Below are 11,900 nucleotides of genomic sequence, written 5' to 3' on the forward strand. Positions count from 1 at the left end.
ATGATACAGATGAAGCTCATCTGTATGTTGAGCCAGGCACAGGGGCACAGTTGGTGCAGTGGCTGAGATGCTTGCTACTTGGGACATCCCCATCCCCCGTGTCAGAGTGCCTGGTTCAAGTCCACTTCTGATCTAGCTTCCCACCAAACGTGCAACCTAGAGAAGGTAGCAGACAATGGCTCAATACGCAGCTTCCTGCCATCCATGGGAAGACTCAGACTGAGTCTACGTCTCCTGACTTCAGCCTAGTCCACAGCTTAGCCATTCCAAGCACCTGAGTGCTCAAACTGCAGATGGACCATTATCTGAGTATATTTAACCCTCTCTACCTTTCAAATTAAAAAAAAAAAAAAAGTTAAAAAGGAAATACTAAAAACAAATAATTCCTTAGACCTCCCCCCACAAAAAAGAAAGAAAATATCTAACAATCAAAGAATGGATAAACACTGTGACACAGTCAAATAATAGAATTTTACACGGTGAAGGAAAAAGAAGGACTGACTGTTACGTGCACTGGGGATGAACCTTACAGGCAAGAGGTGAGCAGAAGAAACCTGACAAGGGAAGCCGTGTGGGACAGCAGCTCAGATGCTGCCTGGGGGCCCCACATCCTGTATCAGACACCTGGACCAAATCCCACATCCTCCACTTATATCCAACAAGGAAGCAGCACTTGGTGGCGTAAGTACTTAGGTCCCTGCCACTCATGTGGAAGGTCTAGAATGAATCTCCAACCCTGGCTATTGAGGGCATTTGGGGCATGGACCAGTGGATGAATGATCTTTCTCTGTGTCTCTGCCCTTCCAAAAAATAATTTTTTTTTTAAGAAAAAAAAAGGAGAAAAACCAGAAACAGTAAATGTGACTCCACCTGTATGAAATACAGAAACACAAGACAACTCTATTATGATAGAGGTCAGACTAACAGTCACTTTCAGTTGGAAGAAACACCAGCTTGGAGATGGCAACACTTCAGGGTGCCTTCTGAGAATTCAGATTGCTACACACCTAAGAAAAAGTCATTATTAACTTGTACCCCTATGACCGGAGCAATTCGTATGTCTCACAAAACTAGGGCCAGTGTGCGGCATGGCTGGTAAAGCCATCACCTGCAGTGGCAGTATCCCACATGATCCTGGTTCAACTCCTGGCCGTTCCACTTCCAATCCAGCTACCTGCTGATACTCCTGGGAAAGCAGTGGAAGATGACCCAAGTCCTTGAGTCCCTGCTTCTACGTGGGAAACTGGAAAAAAGCTTCTGGTACACAGCTCTGGCCCAGCCCAGCTCTGGCCACTGGAGCCACTGGAAAGTGAATCCACAAACGAAAGACACTGCCTTCTCTCCATTTCCCTCCCTTTGTAACTTCGCTTTCAAATAATTTTTTTTTAAAGATCAGTTTAGTCTGGATTGAGGTTTTCTATCATGTGGCTTTATTTTCAACATGAAACTCAAAAACACAGCCATTCTAAACCATGAACCCCTAAACATGGTAACTTTTCTCACCATCATTCATATCACTCCCCCGTCTGAGAATGCCCTCACCAATCTAGCATGCAACCAAAAATACCCTTCAGGGGTCAGCATTATGGTGCAGCAAGTTAAGCTGCCACTCGTTAACACCAGCATCCATATCACAGTTTTGGTTAAACTAATACCCCTGGGAAAGCAGCAAAAGACCGCTCAAAACCTGCTGCCCATGTGAGAGACCTGGATGCAGTTTCTGGGTCCCAGCTGGAGCCTGGCACAGACCACGATGTTGCCACATGGGGAATGAACCAGCAGATACAATATTTCTCTTGCTGCCTCTCCGTCTGTCACTGTAACTTTCAAACAGCTAATAAGGGAGGGAGGGAGGGGGGGAAGGAGACAGGGAACCCTTCAACGGCACATCCTCATACTCCATCACTATCTCTACTCATATTCAATTCCAATTTATGAATTTAATCCTTCAACAACAAACAGAACCTCTATTCCATGAAACTTAACAATCTACTCTAAAATACACTACTAAAAGACCAAAAACCAGAACCAATTTTTAACTGCTGAAATTTCAATCTTTCCACAACTCTAAACTTTTAGTCATCTTTACAATTATTCATGTCTCTCTCCTTCCAATCACATCTCACCCCTCATTTCTGCTATCAAATAATTTAAACCCTTATCAATTTTCCAATATCCTCCTAACTGGTCTTCTCATTCCTAATCTCGCCCCTACAATGTCTCAAATTAGATTCAACAGTAATAATTTCTAACAACACATGTTAATACATTTTAAACTCAAATCCTCACAACCACCCTAACCAGGAAGGCAAGGGTATAAAAAGAATATAAATTTCCTGATGACAAAACCCAAGATTCACAAAGAAAATAATTTTCCATAATCAAAAGCAAGTAAATAGAAGAGCTAAGACTAAAATTCAACTTGTGTTTGCTTACTGAGCACAAAATTACATCATATCAAATATGAACTCCTTAGCTTGGCCTTCAAAGCCATCCGCATTCTTCCTACCTTATATCCCATTGTTCCCTAGTCATTAACTCATTCTGTTCCAAATGACAAGTTGCAACGTATTTAGTTGGTCATGATCAGACTAACGAATGACAACCAGGATTTTTTCCCTTCTCTCAGCCAGCACTTTGTTTTGTCAATCAGAATAGATAACATCAAATATATCCATTATGGTAGGGACAGTTACTGTGTTACAAAGCTTTGTTTTATCTATAAAAATTCAGACTAATTAGGTGAAGATTTTATATTTTATATTTATTACTGTGGGTCACAATCTAAAATTAAAAACTGACCAAGGGTAAGAGGCAAGCTCAACTGCCTAATCCTCCACCTTCAAGCGTCAGGATTCTATAAGGGTACTAACCTGTGTCCCGGCTACTCCTCTTCCCATCCAGCTCCCTGCTTGTGGCGTGGGAAAGCAATCAATGATGGTCCAAGCCTTGGCACCCTGCACCGGCGTGGGAGACCCAGAGGAAACTCCTGGCTCTTAGTTTCAAATCAGTTCAGCTCCAGCTGTTGTGGCTACTTGGGGAGTGAATCATCAGACACTAAGATCTTCCTTTTTGTCTCTACTCCTTTCTGTATATCTGACTTTCCAGTAGAAAAAAATAAATCTTTTAAAAAAATGATAACAATTTCTACTACATTCCACACTTCTGCAAACTCCTGTCCTTCCAATAGCCTCACCATTTTCCTCCTCAAAAACGGTCCTTATAAATAATCGCCCTCACCTTCCACCTTCTCCCGCTTCTCCTCTGTACATCCTCTCGCAGTTCCTTTTGTTCGGACTCCTCCCTGCTGTCAGGTATGCCCTCTTTTCTCCATCTGCCTGCCTTGCACTGCCTTCCTAGTTCTCTAACATCCGTGCTGTTAGCACCTAGCGTCTTTCCTCAACAGATTTTTTCCTTCATCTTTTTTCTCCTCAACTAGACTTCTCTGAATTACTTCAGCTCATTTCTGGTGCACCTGTCTTTGTCAGTCCCATTACGTGTTTTATAGAAACAGGCAGGTTACGAATAAAATAGAACAGAATGCATACAGAGAATTCAGAGCTCCTAAATGATCTCAAATACTTTCCCATTCATTCATTTATTTAGCAAGCATGCATTAACTGGACAAACGCTCTCAATCCTTTTCTGTCTCATTCTGCAGTTCAGAAAGTAGCTCTGAGCTCAGGAAAAGACTTGGATAACAGGGACCCAGTTGACTCATGCTCTTCACATACAGAGACAAAGTCATCGACAGAGTACAGGCTCAGCAAAGGGCATACTCAGAGCTACACTAGACGCAGATGGAAAAAGACCCACACTTGTTCCAGGGGGCTCAGCATCTACCCAACAATGTGAATTTCAAAAGGAACAAACCAGTAGGAGTAGCTAAAATGCAATAGGCAGAAAGACAAAAACAAATTCAGGCTATAAGTTCATTGTAGGGCTATAAGGGAAATTTGGAGCCATTCAGTGCCTCTCTGAAATCCCTGAAGAATTCTCCAATCCACCTGGTAAAACACAGTTCACTTAAATCCTCTCACCCCAACCCAAACCTTACCAATATTTGTGTCTCTATTATCTGAGCTCCTATCCCACCTATGATCTGTAAAGCCCACTGCTGGGGGACCAGAACAGCATTTAAGGAAGCTTCCTAGAGCACCAACACCCATATGGGCAGTTCAAGTCCGAGTTGCTCCACTTACAATCCAGCCCCCTGTTAATGAGCCTGAGAAAGCAGTGAAGCATGACCCAAGTGCTTAGGCTCCTGCAACAATGAGACCTAGCCCAGGCCACTGCAGCCATCTGCTGAGTGAACCAATGAAAGAAAGATCTGTCTGTCTAACTCTACTTTTCAAATGAATAAATCTTAACCAAAAAAAAAAAATATATATATATATATATATATACACACACACACACACACAAGCTTAACCATAAACTATCTTAGTTCGAGGTCATGAAATTGTTAACAAACATAACCAAAATTTATTTAAAATATCAAATCAGTATGGCCTTTTTAAAATTTTTGTTTGCTTGTTTATTTTATTTGAAAGGCATAGTTACAAAGAGACAGAGAGATTTTTCATCAGCTGGTTCACTCCCAAATGGCCACAATGGGGGGGATGAGAGGGGTGTCCTTCCACATGGGTACAGGGGTCCAGGTATTTGGACCATCATCCGCTGCTTTCCCAGGCAAATCAGCAGGGAGCAGTAACAGCAGGGACTGAAACTAGACCCCATAAGGGATGCCGGCACTACAGGCAGAGGACTAGGCCATTTGTGGTCCTTTATAAAATAAGTGATCTTGGGAGGCTACAACTTACTCATTTGTTCACGCCATCATTCAACCATCCAGTACACTCCACCAACATTTACCTAGTGCCTACCTACAGATGAAGCTATCATCACTATCCAAAATACGCCTGGCTTCCTCTTTGGGAGTGTTTTCCAGAATCCATTTAATAAGTTAAATAAGAAAATCATTTCCCTTTCTGTTTCTACCCGAATTAAAACAAAACTATTCTTTAATCATCCTATTTATATTCTGTAATTCTAAAAGTCAAATCTTTCAAAGCAAAAAGATACGCCAACAATGACATCATTCAGAATAACACTGTACCTTTTGTTATTTACAAATGCATTACAAACCCTTGAATATAGAGAACAAGTCTCATTGCCCCATACAGCCCCCACCTGCAACAGCACTGGAGCTTCAGAAGACGACTGAGAAAACATGGTGCAGTAAAAATCGGAACTTTAGGACTGAACACAACTACCTGTGCAGCAGGTTAAGCTGCCACTGTGGACACCAGAATCCCATGAGTGCTGGCTAGCGTCCCGGCTGCTCCACTTCCAACCTAGGTCCCTAAATGTACCTGGGGAAGCAGCAGAAGATGGCCCAATGCTTGAATCCCTGCACCCACATGGGAGAATCCACGTTCCAGGCTCCTGCCTTCTGCCTGACCTAACTCCAGCTGTTGCAACCACTTGGGAAGTAAATCAGCAAATCCAAGACCTCTCCCTCTGTCTCTCTCTGCAACCCTGCCTTTCAAATAAATAAATCTTTACATTAAAAATAAATAAATAAATAAAATATTAATTCACCTGGAGATGTAACTTTGGCATTTATTAACCTCCTAAAATCTTACACTGCTACTGAATTATTTCCCAATGTGTCTTTCTCCTCCAGAAGAACATAGGATCTTGGGGCAGGCCCGGTGGTCAGCGCAATGGCTGTGTGGCGATACCCACACACCATACTGGAGTCCCCAGCGTCCAACTCTGACCCCGCAGCTCATTCCAGCTTCATGCTAGCGCACAGCTGGGAAACAGCAGCATGACACCAGCACCTGAAACCACACCACCCAGACGGGAGACTTGGACTCAGACCCTGACTCCTGGCTTCAGCCTGGCACAGCCTCATTAAGGGCACCTGAGGGGAGTGTTTCAGTGAATGGAAGATGTCTATTTCTCTCTCTAGCTCTCTACCTTTCAAACAAGTAACTCTGTTAGAAGACTTTGGGGCCCAGCGGCGTGGACCATCAGCTAAAGTCCTCTCCCTGAATGCGCCGGGATCCCATATGGGCACTGGTTCTAATCCCGGAAGCTCCACTTCCCATCCAGCTCCCTGCTTGTGGCCTGGGAAAGCAGTTGAGGACGGCCCAAAGCTTTGGGACCCTGCATCCGCGTGGGAGACCCGGAAGAGGTTCCTGGTTCCTGGCTTAGGATAGGCACAGAACCGGCCGTTGCGCTCACTTGGGGAGTGAATCATCGGACGGAAGATCTTCCTCTCTGTCTCTCCTCCTCTCTGTATATCTGACTTTGTAATAAAAATAAATAAATCTTTAAAAAAAAAAAGAAGACTTTATTTATTTGAAAGATAAGAGATATGTAGAGAGAGAGGACACTCTCCAAATGGCCCTTTGGTTAGGCCAGGCCAAAGTCAGGAGGTAGGAGCTTCTTCCAGGTGTCCCAGGTGGGTTCAGAGGCCCAAACATTTGGGCCATCTCTTACTGCTTTCCCAGGCACTTTAGCGGGGAGCTAGATATGAAGTGGAACACCTGGAACTGGCACCAGCTCCCACATCGGATGCCAGTGCTGCAGGCAGCAGCTTAACCTGACACATCACAACACCAGTCCTTCAAATATTTTTTTAACTGTAAATTCCTCTAAGAAACTAACGTTATCTCTTGCATTGTCCTAAAAATTAATAAAATCAAATTAGATTTGTTTTGTTTTTAAACTTCATTGTTTCACTTGCTTGAAAGGTAGAATGAGAGAGAGAGAAAAAGACATCTTCCATCCACTGGTTCACTCCCCACAAGGCAACAAAGATTTGGCAGGGTCTGGGCCAGGCAGAAGGCAGGAGCCTGGGACTCCAGCAGGTGTCTCCCATGAGTGGCGGGGAGGCCAGCACTAGAGCCATCCCCCCACTGTGTTTCTCCAGGTGCAAGAGCAGGCAGGTGGCTCCAAAGCTCAGGAGCCACTCTGATAAGGGATCGCAGCCTAACCCGCAGCGCCTGAACGCTGAGCCCCTAGACAGATTATTAAAATAGCTTGATGCCTGAGGTAAGAAAACGCAAAGGCAACAACACCCTGTTCCAGATTAAACCCACCAGATTAAAGGGACACACTTTGCCAGCACTCCTTGTCTGCAGTACCGTCCCATGCCATTCTAATCCACTCCCTGGCCAGGTATCCCTTTCATCTTTACTCTCCCACATTCACAGAGACATACTGTTATCTACACAGCCCTGCACAGCACTCAGGAAGGCGTACAGCCCGCCCAGTGTTCACCAGCAGTGGACCCTACTGTCTATCAGTCTTTCTAGGAACCAAGTGGTGAACAAGCTCAAACAAGTCTCAGCTCAGCACAGGTTACAATCCAGGGACCATGTGCACAACAAAGGAAGCAATTCTCACCAGCAAACACAAATTCAGCAGTACACCATCCAGAGAGGAAGGCTAGGAGACTGGACCACGGTGCTCCCTACTCTCACTGTTTCTGCCACGCACCCCCTCCTCCAGATACAAATACTCTGACTTTCCCCACTACAGTACAGCATCATCTTTTCTATCACATTCCCAACATTCTAGTGACTTAAATATGCTAAGTCCCTTTTATCTGCCACAAATCTCCATGTCACCACCACCCTGAGGGAAAAGTCCTCACTCCACAGGCAGATGCCCTCAGAATTCTCAGCGTTTCCTTCCGCCTCCCACCCAATTATCACCATCTCTGGCCTCCCCCCCAATCCTCTTCCTCCTCCCCTATCACATTTCCCATCCCTCCTGGCCCTCTGAACAAACAAAAACAAAATCCCTGTGCAGGCTGATCCCACTCTTTCCTAGAACCCTAAGAACTGCCCCCAAGAAGCCTGGAAGGAGCACACTGGCTAGTTCCAGTGCATCTCCAGGGCCCCACGCTCAAACTCCACAGGACCGTGTCCTGCAGCCTAGTAACCAACTGCAGCATCAAAAACCTCTTCCTTCTCATCTCCCACCAAGTGCACCACGCACATACTGCTTTCTTACCCGACCCACCTAGAGCTTCCCCGATCATCTCACTGGCATTTTCAGTCCAACTTTAAATGCTCTCCTTTGTTCAGAAAGCCATTGCTTGCCTAAGCCTTCACCTGCCACTGTGAAGAGGTGCAGAGATACTGCCCCAGTGTTTTTAGGTCTAAAGACCAAGCCTGGGGTACACATTAGCTTGCGATGTGTATGAGACGGTGTCTGGATTGAGGTCCTGGTTCTGCTGCCAATTCCAGCTTGCTGCTAATGCACACTGCACACACTGTAGGAGGAAGGTGATGGTGCAAGCAGCTGGGCCCCTACCACACATAAGGGAGACCTGGAAGGAGCTCCTGACTCCTCAACTTTGAGTACTCAGGGAGTGAGCCAGCAGGTTAGAGTTCTGCAGCTCTCCAACAATTTAAAAAAAAGAGAGATAAAATCAAGGCTTAAGCATGCCATTCACAGGTGTAAAGACACAGAACAAAAGAGCTAAAATGATAGCTTTCAGAGGTCAGAAAGAAGAAAAAGGGGTAATGTCAGTGACTTCAACCCTTTTCAGCCCTTCACCCAGGAGTTTTCTGAGTCCTTGACAAATCAAGAAGTAACAGTAAATGTCCACTGCACAGGAGAGAACTGAGGCAAGGAATGCCCTCAGGGGGAGCCGCCCAAGGCACCTTCAGGCTGGGTTCCAGCTGCTGGATGAACCCCGCCAAGGAACATCCCAAACCACATGCATGCACTGCTTCAGGAGCAGAGAAACACCAAGAGTACACTGAGGTGAACTGTACCTACCAAAACAAAAAGCAAAAATACAGTACCTGCAAGCTGGCCCTCTCACACTATGGAAACAATAAAAACAGCCACATCACACTTAGTACTATGTGATGTAATCAAGTCCTGTGCAAGAAGGACTACATCTAAAATAGAATGACGAAGCGTTCTCAACCTTCTGAATAATAATTCTGGATTATTTCTATAAGAAAGCTTGTAATTAAGAAATCAGAGTTCCTCTCTACAGCTAAATTATCATCCTCTTGCAAACGTACTTGCCAAAGGAATACATAATTGAGTTTTCCCTTCCCTTTCCAAAATTCCTTTCACCTTCCTCATTCATCTCTTCACCCACTAGTTCCATAAAAAGAGCCTTCACACTTGGTGCCCGCTCTTCAGTTGAAGAAATAGTACAATGTGATATGCATGTACTTTTTTTTCCCTTCTTAACAAAAGGTAATTATCCAGGTACTGTAACCAGAGGTCCCTCCTGAAAACTGTGTCTGGTGTTCTGCACAAGGAATCAGCCAGAGAGGCTGGCTCATTTCCTGCTGCCGATATGCTAATCCTCCCTCCAACCTGCCTCCAGAAATATCCAGTCTCTTCAGGTTCCTCCACACCTCCTGATAATCAAACCTGACCTCCCTGCAACCCAAGACCTAAACCGGTATTCTAGCTCCTCCATTCTGCAAGGTGCACGCTTGGCTGGCTCAGATAGTGTCTTCCATACCAGCGTGCCTTGGTGACAACAGTCAAGAACATCAAGCACTGGGATGGAAACATGGGTCTCTCTCCCTCCCCTCACCGCCTCCACAGTCCTGGAGTCACCTGCCCAACGTCCCTCCTGAGAAGGGTCACCCCAGGATGGACACCCCTTCACCTGTCAGTCAGCATCTTGGGTGCTGCCACCCAGGCTGGGCATCAGCCCTCCTGGCCCAGGGAACTCGAAGACAACGACCAAGAAGCGCCAAGTCAAGTCACTTCCACTGGGGCACTAGCCAGGATAACAGTTCCCCCAGGCGCTGGGGAATGCCAAGACTTCAGAGATCTAAGGGGGGGGGGGGGGGGGGGGATCTCAAAGCCCTCGGCCAAGAGACTACTCCTTAGCCAGTGTCCCTTCTCTCTCTCAAGGTCTGTGTGGAAGGTTCTCACTCTCAAGGTCTTAAAAAAATAGTCTTAGATCAAACTACCCAAGAGGGGAGTCTAATGGTCAGTGACCCCCACCAACCCACCCAGCCACAGCCCTGATATCCACACTTACCAGATGTCATCTACCGAGGAGCCCAAACAGGTTCAAAACTAGGCCATCCGGGCCCATCTGGAATACCTCTTTAGTCCTTGGGCCTACGTTTATTAATGATACTACATCTGTCTTTTCTATTATGCACGCTCCCTGCATCCTCTCTTTTAATATTTAGCACCCCACCACCAACCACCTCCGCTCTGGCTTTCCAACGCTGTCGTTTCTATTCACAGAAAAACTCCTGCCCCGTGTCCCCTCAGAAACGCTCAGGTTCTCCCCATCACGAAATCCCTCACGTAGCTGCACAATGCACACCGCTCCCCCACCACCTCCCCAACCCCAGACTCCTGGAGACTCCTCCACCCGGCCACCCCCTGCATTCCTCCACCTAGCCGGCATCTTTCCTCCGGGCCTCTCTCTCACTCCCACCAGGTTCCCCTGCAAGCATTCGCTTTCCTCCAACCCCTGCCCTTCACAGGCACTGAGGCCTGCGGTGCATAAAGCACTGCACCAGGCACGGGTGCACACACAGACCTGCTGTTCCCTCGCGCCTCTTCCCACCACCCTCCGCCGCCCGTCGCCCCCCGGGGCCCACAGTCCCGCGCCTTCCCGACCCCTGACACCCTCCTCGGGCCTCCCGGGCCGCCTGCTCGTCTCCGCCACCCCCGTCATTCTCCGCTCGCCAACCCTACCACCCACCCCTCTCGGCGCCCGGCTTCCTCCCCGTGCGCCCAGCCGTGCGCCCGCCCGCGTCTCCCTCGGCCTCGCCGGGGGGCCCCCCACGGCCGCCCGGCCGCTCGCACCCACCCACCCACCCCGGGGTCAGGCCGTTCCCCGCGCGCTCCCCCGCCACCCCCGTCGGCCGCGCGCCGCTCCCTCCTCCTCCCGCGCCCTCCCCGGGGCCCGGGCCTGCCAGGCCGGAGCGCTTTACCGCGGGCGGGCGGGCGCCGAGTCGCGCGGTCACCGACTGCAGGCGGCGGCAGCTCCAGCCTTCCTGAGGGGCCTGGAGAGGAGGGGAAGGGGGGAGGGGGGAGAACTTTTGCTGTGGCAGCTTCGGCTCCAGCTCCCACCCCTGCGCCTTTCTCCTCTTCCTCCCCCTCCTCCTCCTCCTCTTCCTCCTTCTCTTCCTCCTCCCAGAGCAGTCGAGAGGCAGACATGCCGCGGCTAGAGCGCCGCCGCGGTCGCCGCCACTTGCCGGCGCGGTGCATGGTGGGAAGCCCCGCACACGGGAAGCGCTCCGGCGGCGCCCTCCCCTCGCCTGGCGCAGCGACCTGAGTGGGACGGGACCCAGCGCGTGGCTTCCATCCCGGCGCCTGCGTGTCACCCAGAACAGTGTGGCCCGGGGGAGCTGGCTCCGAGCCCGCGGCGCCCCCCGGGGAAAGCGACTGAAGGAAACCTCTGAGAGGAGGTTGCGGCCGCCTTTCAGCCTTTAAACCTGTGTTGTCCGCGGGCCGGGAGACCTGGACGCCTCAGAGGGAGGCTGGCTCGGGAGCAGTCCTGGCTCTCGGTTCATCGTCTCTTACCTGCCCCCAATCCACCGGGTTCCGAACGAGGCAGCCGCTCGCCCTTGAAGCTGGCAAACTCTCTCTGCAGGTTGTCAAGCATAGACAAAGATACCGAGACTCCCAGGCAGGGTCTTTGGGGGGCGGGGGGTAGGAGAGTGTTTCCTGCTCGCTTCACCTAGAACCCAGACCTCCTGTCTGTGGTCTTGGGCTCGGAGCTTGGACTGCACGGTTGTCACATCCTTTGCCCCCCCCCCCAACCCTTTAAATGGCCAGTGGCCTTAGGGGTGGCTTCGTTCATCTCACGTTTAGGAGGAACCCTGAGGCGCCTGTGCATACTGCTGTGGTTTACCGTGACTCATCTACGT

At 48.7% G+C, this 11,900-nt stretch overlaps 1 protein-coding gene across 5 annotated transcripts in view; it reads right to left on the reverse strand.

Annotated features, from left to right (window-relative positions):
* Positions 1–11,211, reverse strand: part of ZNF148 (zinc finger protein 148) — a 154,929-nt gene extending 143,718 nt beyond the window's left edge. For 3 of the 5 annotated variants that reach the window (XM_058662010.1, XM_058662014.1, XM_058662012.1), the window contains exon 1: positions 10,962–11,210. The gene's annotated coding sequence lies outside the window, so the exon portion shown is untranslated. Of the gene's footprint in view, positions 1–10,961 lie in introns of all 5 variants that reach the window. The other 2 variants (XM_058662015.1, XM_058662016.1) reach the window with 1 other exon arrangement.
* Positions 11,212–11,900: the final 689 nt, after the last annotated feature.

This window comes from Ochotona princeps, chromosome 3 (genome assembly GCF_030435755.1).
Source record: "Ochotona princeps isolate mOchPri1 chromosome 3, mOchPri1.hap1, whole genome shotgun sequence".
Taxonomy (NCBI): domain Eukaryota; kingdom Metazoa; phylum Chordata; class Mammalia; order Lagomorpha; family Ochotonidae; genus Ochotona; species Ochotona princeps.